Here is a 12,888-nt window from a genome sequence, read left to right as displayed (position 1 = left end):
AGTGTCAGTCAGGCACCGCCAGCGCTCGTAGGCTTCGGAGCTTAATGTGTAGTTTGGATGCAGAGTAATGCTGATTGCTTTTACTTGAAAGGTCAGAGTAGTTAATAATGCTCTAGGGCCTCAATATTTCTCAAGATGTGCTGGGATCCCTACCTGAGCTCATTAGCATGTGGCATAAAAACCCTTTGATGTCACACTACACTCGAGTAAAAGTGTTACCACTGTACATGTATGGAACAGTACAGTGGCGTCACTAGAAATTTTTCTCCCCCAAGCCAAAAAATTCTTTGGCGCCCCCCCCTTTCCCCCATACCCCCCATAATTGGCACTAGTAAAGGGACAAATATGCGCGCGCGACCAAAAAGGGTGTGTGGCTTTGTTGAAATGGGCGTGGCTTCGCGCAAAGGGGCGTGGCATTGCAGGAAAAGACTACCTTATACCCCAGTTTTGCAACCTGCACGCCCAGACGTTAGCCACCACAGGAAAGAAAAATAATCCTGATTCATGCCCCTTACATTATTTGTCATTTTTCCTCCTTATAGTAATGCCCAGTATACATTATTCCACATACTGCAATGGCCTTAGCCATTATGCCACACACAATAATGCAAATGACACAATATGCACACACTGTAATGCCCCCGACACATTATGCCACACACCGTAATGCCTGTGACACATTATGACAGGAATCGCAATGCCCGTTATACATTATGCTACACACCGTATCTGTGACACAGTACGACACATACCGCAATGCCCGTTATACATTATGCCACACCGCAATGACCCCGAGACATTATACCACATTCCACAATGCCCGTGATATAGTATACAACACACCGTAATGCCTGACACATTATGACACACACCGCAATGTCCGTGATACATTATGCCACACACCGTAATGCCCATTACACATTAAGTTCTACAGTAAGGCTTCTAATTACTTTTAAATTACCTGCTCGTTGCCAGGGGTTTCATGCTCTTGGTTCCATGCACGGTGCCAGGGGTTTTCATGCTCAGGGTGTCATGCTCGTTGCCAGGGGTTTCATGCACTGGGTATCATGCTCGTTGCCAGGGGTTTCATGCACTGGGTGTCATGCTCGTTGCCAGGGGTTTCATGCACTGGGTGTCATGCTCGTTGCTAGGGGGTAGTGCTTGTTGATAGGGCTGTGCTCCCAGTGCCACATATGCCCCCATTGCCAGATATTCCCCCACAGTGCCAGGTATATGCCCCCAGTGCTAGATATTCCCCCACAGTGCCAGGTATATGCCCCCAGTGCCAGATAGTCCCCCACAGTGCCAGGTATATGCCCCCAGTGCCAGATATTCCCCCACAGTGCCAGGTATATGCCCCCAGTGCCAGATATTCCACCCCAGTGCCAGGTATATGCCCCCAGTGCCAGATATTCCCCCACAGTGCCAGGTATATGCCCCCAGTGCCAGATAGTCCCCCACAGTGCCAGGTATATGCCCCCAGTGCCTGCTCTCTTCCCCCCCTCCCTCCCCCCTCCTCCCTCCTCCTTTGTGTTGGAGGGACACGGAGGGCACAGCGCGCGCCTCTCCAGTGTCCCTCCTGGCTCTCCGGCCGCGCTAATAAAGGAAGTGCCGGTTCGTGAGCCAATCAGAGCTCACGAACGGCACTTCCTTTATTAGACAGCCGGAGAGCCAGGGAGGGACACAGGGGGGCGCGCGCTGTGCGCTCCGTGTCCCTCCGTACAGCAGCGGAGGGAAGGAGACCTGCAGATTGACATGCGGACGCTCGTCCGCATGTCAATCTGTTCTGTCAGTGGCGCCCTCGCCCCCAAGCCACCGCGAGGGCTGCGGGGGCAGTAGTTACGCCACTGGAACAGTACATGTGCCGGGGTAACCTTTTTCTGAAAGTCATACATAGTATATACAAACATTAAAAGAGCATTTTTGGTTTGGCAGTCTCTCACATACACAGCACGTCCCTGCAGTGTGGACCCCCCTTCCCTGCCAGCGGCTCCCTCACAGTAACAAACAGAGTGAAGGGGTGGCCAGTAAGTTCGCCAGGGTCATCTTGGCCATCCCACTCACCCATCTTGCAGCGCTCCACTTTACCAAACCAGGGTTTGACTACTGTAGCGTGGCAAGTGAAGTACTTTTCGTGTTACTTGCTTAATGCGGTCAAAACCGGTCATCCTAAAGGCAATATCTTCATTTTATATCATTAATTTCTAGCGCTACTCCATCCCCTAATCGTTAACCCCATGAACTGGGATTCAGACATTTCAACCCCCATTGATGACTATGGATGGTCAACCATTAGATCTACAGAATCGCCAAGGCCTCTATCAGTGTGGCTATGCGGGAAACTTGTTATAAGGTATTTACCAAGTGGTATTTATGGGTCTAGTCAGTGGCTAATTGATCCTTTGGGAGCTATCCAGTTAGCCTCGACGCCAGCACTTAACTGGGATTTTATCTCTGAACCCACTGAGAGCCCGAAAAAAAAATCCCTGATAAGTGACCTATTTTCGCTGCCGCAATTGTGAAAATACATAGGTCCGGGAACTTATCCCAGATCTTCTGTGTTTTCACCCAAAACAGATACATTTTCAGGTGTGGTTTTTTTTTTCACCCAAAAAGTTTTCGGGCATAATTGAATTTCCCCTATTGGGGGGGGGGGGGGGGGGATGGGGGTTTGGCCTGTCCAATTAGCGCTGGTTTTCCCCCCTAAAAGACAACTATTTTGGGGGAAAAACGCATAGGGTCCGTGTTCATGGACCTATGTGTTTTCACACTGGATTCACTGAGGCTAAAAATAAAAATCCCTGATTATAGCTATCGCGGCTAGCGCCTCAGTGCTAATTGTTTAGCCCTGGGGGGTCAATTAATCTGTAGTAATTGAATTCTATTGCATCTATGTGTTAGGACTACAATGTATGTTGGTACACATAATAATAATAATAATAATAATTTATATAGCGCTCTTTCTCCAATAGGACTCAAATCACTTTGCATGGGACTAGATAATGCTGAGGGCCTGATTCATGGCAAAGCAAAGAAGCACAATACTGGGTAAAACCATGTGCACTGCAGGTGGGGCAGGTGTAACATTGTGCAGAGAGAAATAGATTTGAGTGGGTTATATTGTTTCTGTGTAGGGTAAATACTGGCTGCATGTAGCCCACAAATGCTAGATTTCATTTTAGACTGCAACTTAAAGGCCCCATACACTACAGCAACATGTTGGGGGCTAAAGTTAGATGCGATTTCCCTTGAACCGCCTGGCAGCTTCCCGGGCGGCAGGATTGCATACGATACATCATATGCGGTCCTTTTGCATACGATGTATCGTATGCGATCCCAGCCATGCCTGCGGGATACGACATAACATGAGTGCAGCACTAACGACCCAGGGGCTCCGATCCGATTCTCACAGGAACACGCATCGGATCGGATTGGATGTAAAACACATCCGATTTGCCACTTTTCATCCGATCTATCTGCCCGAAAGGTCGAAATCGGTTGAAATCGGGCATTATCGTTGTAGTGTATGGGGCCATTTAGATTTCAGTTTGAACACACCCCACCCAAATCTAACTCTCTCTGCACATGTTATATCTGCCCCACCTGCAGTGCACATGGTTTTGCCCATTTGTGTGATTTTTTGCTTTGAAAACAAACCTGAATCTGGCCCTGAGCGCCCTGTTTTTTTGTTAATGTTATGGATACAATTGCCTTCAGTAACTGTGAGCACATACTTATCTGCTGTTTTGTGTTTTGTCTGTTCACTTGATATTAGATGATTGGCATGCACAGTCATTTTGGGTTATCAGTGTGGGTTTGTTCAAAGTATGCACTTTCCTTCTGCCTATTATTTCTGCCTGGAGTGAATGGCTGCTTACACCGTGTCCCAGGTCTCTGCCTCGCTGTGGTTTCAGATTATGTTCTGTTTATAATTTATTGCATGTTCAAGGTATTTTATTGTATATGTATGGTTGAAGATGGCCTCATGCTGCTACTCTTTTATATTGTGTTTTCTTAACCTCATTCGACAGAGAAGATCATTCTTTGGCTCATGTCCTGAACCCTCGTTTCAGTTTTGAATCAACTGTTATTATATTTAATTGTAATAATTTTTTGGTTTGTTTTTTCCCCCAGAATAGCACTGTTAGGAAATTCAGTACAAAATAATAGTCTTCTGTGTATTTGTTTAGTTACTTAGCAGAAAATGCTAAATAGTTCTGCAGAGATAATAGAATGAGCTGGTTCTAAATAACGAGCCACCAGTGTCGATAAAGCCTTTATTGGCCCTTTCCTGCATTTACAGAATAAGAATTAGCTGTATGATCTTTCTGTATTTGAACAATTACCCGGCTCCATCAACGCGTAGTGCAGTAGTAATGACAGAACACGTTGCTGAGTAAGTGATTGCAAAATATTTAATGTGTTCCATGTGTAACCTATGTGAGTATGTACTTCGTCAAGGTCACTTTGTTGTCAGAGGTTGAGACTTGCAGTGAGTACTTTGTAGCGTTCAGCTTGGTCACACAGTAGCCAGTGCAGTGACGCGGGTACATGTAAGTATTCAGGGAATGTGCCATATCTCTAGTCATTTTCCACAGTGTAACAGATGTTAAACATTGGCTTCCACTATATCTGCAACTCCTCCAGGCGCTGCTAGTGACCTCGTCTCTCCGCCTGGTGTTTGTGTCAACATATCTCAGCCTTTACCTAAACAACACATCACACTGGCTTGCATAAATGCTTGTTTATATAGATGTGAGTATCTGTAACCTCACATTCTCTGGGCTGTACCTTCCTCCTGTAACTATTCAGCTCTCAGTGGTTTGCAGCTTTTTTACCCTTTACGTCCTCACACTGCCACTGATGGTTGCAGTTCTGGTCCCACTGTCACTGTCTCCAATAAGAGCCAAGTACTCTGTGATAAGGTGAGCTTTGCATGATATGATTGGCTACATGATATCATGGCCTTACTGACTTTACATTTTGTTAGGCATGGGCAGGTAGAAGATACAAAATGCAAGTGTTATTATATTATTGGCAAGTTGTAAGGCTCCACTTTTGGATTGTAAACCCCATTATTTGTAGACAGACCATTTAACTCGGATACGTAATAATCATCTTGTCAGTTTTGCCATACTAGAGTGCACCCATAGTAGAGGTAGTTTACTGGCGCTCCTCCAGGTGCTGGAATATACTCCTCCTGCAGACAGCTGTCTAGTAAGTAATTCTCCCGATAGGGAAACCTTTAAACTCTGTTCTGACTAGTGTTGCCAAAATATCTCTTTAATCAGGGACACGTATGAATTACACAGGGGTGGGTTAAGATCAACCATGTCTAGATAGACAGTCAATAGGTCGACACAAAATGGTCGACAGTCAGTAAATCAACAGGGTCAAAAGGTTGACCGCTAAATGGTCAACAGGGTCAAAAGGTCAACATGCAAATTATTGACAAAAAAAGTAGACACTTTTTTTTTTTAATCAGGAAAAAAACACATTTGGTTTCCCCAAGCACCCTGAATAATAGCAGTAACCAGATTTAAATTTCATACAATATCTTAGAATTCAGAGATCTTGGTTACATATATCTGCGCAAATGTATGTATAAGTCCCCAAGCAAAGTCAAGGCCTCTCTGTATATATTGGCGGTCCCTAGCGCTATATCTAGGTGCAGGGTGTGGCACCCCAAAAATCAGCATATGCCAGAAAGCCCAGGGCAGCATACCAGTGAAAAAACTATAATGTTAATAGATTAGTGATAAGAAGCCAAAGCTATAAAGAAAGTGATACAAAAATTAGATGTAATTAACATAAGAAATAGTGTCAAAGAAATTAGTATGTGATAAGTGCTAATAGTGTAAAGGTATGCCACACTAAAGCCATCCAGCTCCACCAATCCAGGGGCACCACACCTCCACAACCCTAATCTGGGTCTATGATTAACCAGCAAGGAGCCACATGATAATGGCTCCTTACTACAATATGTCTAAGCTAAGAGCTACCTACCTTGGAGCAACCCCATAATGCTCCATGTGGCATGTCAGGACCTGCATCTCCTCCTAATGCAAGCTCCTTTCTGCCTCTCACAACAAACATATATAGTGGCAGATGCTCAATTAGCTTAAGGGCCCTACACATTTGGCGAGCTGCCCGGCGGCGGGGGGGGGGGGGGGGGGGGCAGTGATGGGGGGAGTGAAGTTGCTTCACTCCCCCCGTCACCCGACTCCGTAGAAGTGCAGGCCAATATGGACGAGATTGTCCATATTGGCCTGCATGCACAGCCGACGGGGCACCAGCGATGAACGAACGCGGGGCCGCGCATCGTTCATCGCTGGTGCCTCCACGCTGCACGATATGAATGTTATCTCGTTCATTAATGAACGAGATCGTTCATATCTTGCAGTCAAATCGCCCAGTGTGTAGGGCCTTTTAGTGATATAATTCAGGTGCTTGAAAGGGAGTGGTTTTTCTAAGCAGGAAAAAAACACGTTTTGTTTCCCCCAGCACCTTGAGTAATAGCAGATTTAAATCCCATACAATATCTTAGAATTCAGAGATCTTGGTTACATATATCTGCGCAAATGTATGTATAAGCCCCCAAGCCGCGTCAGGGCCTCTCTGTATATATTGGGGGTCCCTAGCACTTTATCTAGGTGCAGGGCGTGGCACCCCAAAACATCAGCATGTTCTTTTAACCGTATTCCTAACCTTAACCTTACACCTAACCCTCCTCCTGGTACCTAACCCTCCCTCTAGTGCTCAACTCTGACTCTCCCCTTCCTCAGCCTAACCCTGAAAATCATAAAAACTCAAGAAAAACCATGTGTTAGCCATGTGCATGTCCAAGTCAGGGTTAAAAGGTGAATAAATCCATGTTGAACATTTAACAGTCGACCTAGTGACTGTCTATTTACTGTCTATCTTCCATCCGGATACTGAATTCAACATATTCTGTGAGAATTCAAGCCTGAGTTTCACGTGGTTTTAACCAGCCACAATACCTGTGTAAAACATAAGGAGGTAATTCAATTGTTTTCCCCCACGGATACCATTGGAAGGTGCAAAATGGAACAATTCAATTGTTGCTCTGTTTCGATGCCTGTTAGCTGCAGAGGTGACATTTCTTCTTGTAGGCTCCTGAAGTGCGAGAAGGAATGTGTGCAAAGGGTATGGGTCATTAGGTCGACAGTCATTAGGTCGACATGTATTACGTTGACAGGGTGACAAGGTTGACATGGTCATTAGGTCGACATGAGTTTTTTTACTTTTTTGATGTTGTTCTCTTCGTAAAGTGACGGGGAACCCCAATTAGTGCACTGTGTCCCCTTGCATGGTTCGCATCGCTCGCCATGCTTCGGCAAGGTGCCTCGCTCCGCTATCGCTGCGCCTCTCACAGGTTACCGTTCCCAATTGTAGTCCACGTGGATCGTAAAGTATAAAAAAGTTCAAAAAATGAAAAAAGAAAAGTGAAAAGCTCATGTCGACCTTGTTCATGTCGACATAAAGTCCATGTCGACCTAGTGCATGTCGACCAATAGTGGTCGACCTAATGACCGTAAACCGTGCAAAGTCCATAGTTTGTGCATCCTATCCCCTGCTTTAGACTGGTTTGTCACATTTGCGCTGCTAAACCTGGTGCTTTTTGGCACGTCAATATTACTAGGCGCCTGAATGGAGCAACAATTTAATTGACTAGACACCCAGCAGGGGGCGATGAAAACAATTGAATTGGCCCCTGAATCTCTCAGATTAAGGGATATTACGGCAATCCAGATTTTGAGACACTTACATTATAATGTGTCCAGAGCATTAATTGATCTGTGCTCACACATGACAAGCTTGTCCTATGAGCACTGAAGTATGTCAGAAGGGAGTTTCATCATTCTTTTACCATAAGAATCGGCTATTCGCTCACCAGGAGGGCAAATATTTCCCAAATGGCTGAGACCCAAAACAGTGTCTGTCGGATCTTTAGTGTCTCGCTGGGTTCTGCAGTGCGTATTGCTGGTCAGTTTAGAAGAAGAGGACGATCTAAGGGCCCTTACACACTGATGTCAATATGTCTTCTCCTTTTAATGTTTCAGACTAATAAAAGCGTGTAAATGGTTGAGAATGATGGATCCCTCCATACCCCACTGCCTTTTGTGCTTTTGGTGTGGCGCATCCGCCTTGCATAACTATTTTGTGGCTCTGCAAATTCCTCTCAGCACAAGTGGAGAGACAGGTCACTGTACCTCATTAACTTTGTATTTGTAATTTATTAATGGAAACAACTTAATGTTGCCATTATATACTCCATCCAGTAGAATATTCTGTTTTTTTCAAACACAGAGACACAATTTTATGTATTATATCCCTGTTTATTGATTACGTTGCCTTTTGAAACTGCTTTGTCCAGGCATTTATGATGAGGCTCCTGTAATTTTGAAACATTTAAATAATTGCTGAAAAAATAAACGTGCCAGATCCGTCCACAGAACTGATTTGCCTTCATTTCAGCCCATAGGAGTCTGTGACGGCACTAAGGCACTTGTAAACATCTGATAGAATTTTGAATGGTTTATTATGCGTAAGGTGAAGTTTCATTACATATTCCGCCATCTAACCCTTATGACAAATCTCCAGCTACTTAGGAGTTCTGCTACTTTTGGTATGTTATGTGGGGTGTGGCTGATTACCTGTCTGTTGTGACTAGGTAATGGTTGACATTACTGCCTCACAGTGCTGATGTCATGGGTTCGATTCCCACAATGACCCTAACTATGTGGAGTTTGTATGTTCTCCCCATGCTTGCGTGGGTTTTCTCCGGGTTCTCCGGTAAACTTCCCACAACCCTAAAATATACTGATAGGTTAATTGGCTCCCGACAAAAAATGAACCTCTGTGTGTAAATCTGTGCATGTACATGTGTTTAGGGCAGACTAGATGGGCCATGTGGTTCTTATCTGCTGTTGAATTCTATGTTCCTGTGTCTCTATGTGACTGCAATTGAATCTTGGCTACACACCTATCACCTTTCATCCTCAGCACTTCCAGCTACAGCGTGATGCTGGGATAATGTAAATGCATTTTCTGAATCCCAATGCACTAACATGGGTCTGAATGCCCATTTCTAGGGTTTAATTAAATTGTGTTGCCTGCAGGGAAATAATGTGTTGATCTACATCCCGTACGGGAAGCACAGAATGTATGTGACACTGTCAGCCAACATGGTGGATAGTTGCAAGAAGAAAATAATACTCAAATAAAAATGTATTTTTATTATTGTGATTAAATGTTTTATTAGTAATGTCACATTTGTGTGATAAGATAAACAATCACATTTACATTGCTGATTGTACGTATACTGGGCTGTTTTTTTATGGTTTTAAGGAATTATTTTGTTTTGTTCTAGGTTCATATTCACAATGTCCGGAGATTTCTCGTAGTCATTGCACATTGGGGTTCACCTGCTTCGTTATAAGCGGATTGAGGTAATTTACACATCTTATTTTTCATCTTATAGTAAATATTTTTTATGTTTTTAATTGTATGTAAATTGTCAGTGTATTTTTCCAGTGCTACCATGATCTGACCCCAACACCCCTTTAACCAGACAAAACCGGATTGAGGGATCAAAGAGGGCAAATATTTATTTACACCCTTTCCAGACTGGCAGCAATAACACTGGTTATTGCACATGAGCACGCAGCAAGCTAGGTTACATTACAATCTGAAAGCGGCCAGTTGAAATAATCCGGGTCGAGCGACCCAGTATTTCATCTCCGGTAACAAGTAGGGTTGAAAACAGGTTCAACACGGCACGCGGTGTGGTGTGAACGGGTAAGCTTGGTCGATGTGACCTGGTCATATCATAGGAATAAGTGGCGCTTGGAGGTCATCATATCTTCAAGTGCCGCCTTAGGATGCATCGATAGTGATGTCACCAACCCGGCAATAAGTCAGGTCGGGCCTTCTGTCTGAAAGGGGTCTCGCCAAGTCACACCCGGGAAGGACCCGTGTACAAATCTCAGGTGTGTGAAAGGGGTATTAGAGAGATTTTCACCTCCAGATATCATTTTCATGTATTGTGCCCAATCTCTTAAACTTTCTTTTAAACAATTATTTTATGAATGTCTTGCTAAATAATACCTGATTATATAAATACATTTGTGTACAGCACAAATCCCTGACGGATACTGGACATGATACAGGAGGTTACGAGCAAGCAAATAAATGTATCATCCGAAGATGGAAAAACTACTTTAAAATATTTAACTGAGACAGATTGCACAGTGGCGACTGCTGAAAATGTTTTTCGATATCTGAGCAGTGGCCTTAAGTATATTCCAAAAGCACCCAGCTGTTTCATATCTGATTGGCATATTTTCCGCATTCTTTAGGGCTCTAGGTTTTCTACCATATGACCAACGCCCCCAATTTAAGAAAGCTACTCAAGTGACTTTCAGTTTACAAATGAATTATGTTATGTGAAATTCCTCAACTGTAATAGTGCTCAGTCACGGGAAACATGTAATATAATATATGTTGAAGATTTTGTCGACATTCAAAGTCCTGGTGGTAGTGCTTACATGCAGCATTCCGATATTGTCCACGTTGACGTTAGTCATGTCAATACCACTGAAATGACAACTTATGACTGCTTCACACACACACACACACACACACACACACACACACACACACACACACACACACACACACACACACACACACACACACAATGATAGGAAATACTTTTCAGTTTGTGGCAACTAACCATGCAGTGTCGCGTAGCGTAACAGTGTTTTCTAAGCGATTAAAGCAATGATATTTTATTGCTGCGACTAAACGTCTCCAACAGAGCTTAAGTCTGAGACACAGAAATATCTATTTAGGCCTCGGGTAATCCTTATTACAGTAATATCTTGTCTGTTCTTAGATCTATGGTTTTCAGATTGAGGGAAATAATAATTACCATCAGTAAGGGTTATGGAAATATGGGCACAGGTGATTGTAATTTCCCCCATCCCAGCCCTCTGACCGAATAGGAGTAAATGTTGACCGTCTGTATGTGAGCAGGCATTATCCCTCCTGGGATCCTGGAAAGTGTTTCCACGCCTTACTATGCCCAACTTTAGCTGGCAGCAACATAGTGCCGTGTCCTGGTCACTATTTCCATCAACCCTCAAGTGTTGGCAAATGTCGTCTCCCCAATGTGAATGTAGGATTTGATTTTTTTTTAAACGCTGCCATATGTTTTCTTAAGCACACTCGTAAAGCTCAGTAGCACCGTGTCTCAGAATAACTGTTTAATAATAGCCCCTCCAGATGTCCAGAGTCGTCATCTTTGGGGCAACTCTGGGCTTGTGCCAGTTCTCTGAGGTAGCAGTACTGTATGTCAGTGGTTGTAGCAGTGCTGTCCTTATTAGATGTCTCTTACTACTATACAGGACAGGATGAATGGGTGATGTCATTACAAGTGTGTGTTCCACCAAACATCTAACAGTGGACAAGTCTTGGTTCTGTGTGCACTGCTATTGAACCTACAGTATATGGATTGGTAAGAGAACCGACAGGAGCAGGATGTCCAGATCACTAGTAAAATGATGTTTGAATATAGTATTAAATATTTTCCAATCGTTAAGAGGAAATTTGCTAAGCTTTCTGTAGTTAAACATGTTCTAGTGAGAAGAGCAGCATATTTGCAGGCATCGCCTGTAATCCCATTGCTCGTATGACTGATGGCCCGTGTAATTAATGTGGCTTATTTATTGGACATCAAAGACATCCCTGCCCATTTGCTTTCAGGCTATGTGCTTTGGCGTTCACAATAGAAATGACACATTTCGTAATACAGACTGTAATGTCCCTGTATTATGACTACAGCCTTGAGCATAAAATAATTTTGTTTCCATTGTTTGTTCAGAGTGTACCAAGCGGCACATCGGTGCCTTATGTACCAAGGTGTTGCAGGGGTTTTTTGAGAGCATATTCCAGCCTGTGGCCTAGATTTGCATTCTTTCAGATTGCAGGGGAAGTGCGTTTGCATGGAGCTTGGCACCTGCATTTCGAAGAAAAAGATGAAGAGAATATTGCTCATGTTACCTGCACTCAGCAGAGGCAGACATTTTGTGAGGTAAACCAGTATTAGTGTATGGCACTTAACGGACCAGTGATTTTTCTTTGGCATCTCCTGGGCTCGTGAGCACAGCCACTGGATGCCAGATGACTGGGAATGTGTAAATGAGTCAAGAAAACCCCATGAGATAATGGACCCCGCATTCTAACAAGGAACAGTCCAGGGTGGCATGGTGTAGACATCAGTGACCTGCGGAGCTACGTAACCATACTTGCAGTTCATTTGCTGGTCCACATTCACTCAGACTGGATTGGTCTCTTTCAGCATGACAGTGCACCACCACACAGGCCTATAGCCACCAGATAATGGCTAGAGGAGCATTCCTTGGAGTTTGATTCCATGAGTGTGTCCCTTTGTTTACCGGATTTGAACCAAATAGAACACATGTATGATGCAGTTCAAAGTGCTATCCATGGCAGGGTTCCACCACCTGCAAATATTAGGGAATTGTGTACCATTATTCAGGTGGCATGGTGTACAGTCCACGGCAATATCCCCCAGGCAGTTTATAATTAGGGGGAGACGGAGCTCTGTGCTGCCTCATCTCTGCTCTCCCTGTATTTGCAATTGAACACCGCAAATGTTGTGAGTTGTGACTATAAGAATGATGAATTTTTATAGTCAAATCTGTCTTATAAAAATATTTTTCTAATTTAGAATAATACAAAGAAGATATTTATAATACAGATCAGTGAATGAATGACAGGTGTGGCGGTGCATCTCTTGCCTCCTCTGCCCTTACGCCAGTGATCTGCACAGTACTGCAG

General features: G+C 44.0%; 1 protein-coding gene across 3 annotated transcripts in view; it reads left to right on the top strand.

Annotated features, from left to right (window-relative positions):
• MPP7 (MAGUK p55 scaffold protein 7) overlaps positions 1 to 12,888 on the top strand; it is a 681,636-nt gene that overhangs the window by 149,764 nt on the left and 518,984 nt on the right. For all 3 annotated transcript variants that reach the window (XM_063922017.1, XM_063922018.1, XM_063922019.1), the window contains exon 2: positions 9,395 to 9,473. The gene's annotated coding sequence lies outside the window, so the exon portion shown is untranslated. The remainder of the gene's footprint in view (positions 1 to 9,394; positions 9,474 to 12,888) is intronic.

This window comes from Pseudophryne corroboree, chromosome 5, assembly GCF_028390025.1.
Source record: "Pseudophryne corroboree isolate aPseCor3 chromosome 5, aPseCor3.hap2, whole genome shotgun sequence".
NCBI classification, from domain to species: Eukaryota; Metazoa; Chordata; class Amphibia; order Anura; family Myobatrachidae; genus Pseudophryne; species Pseudophryne corroboree.
Note: the sequence above shows the minus strand (reverse complement) of the source record. Positions and strands in the feature narration are given on the sequence as shown.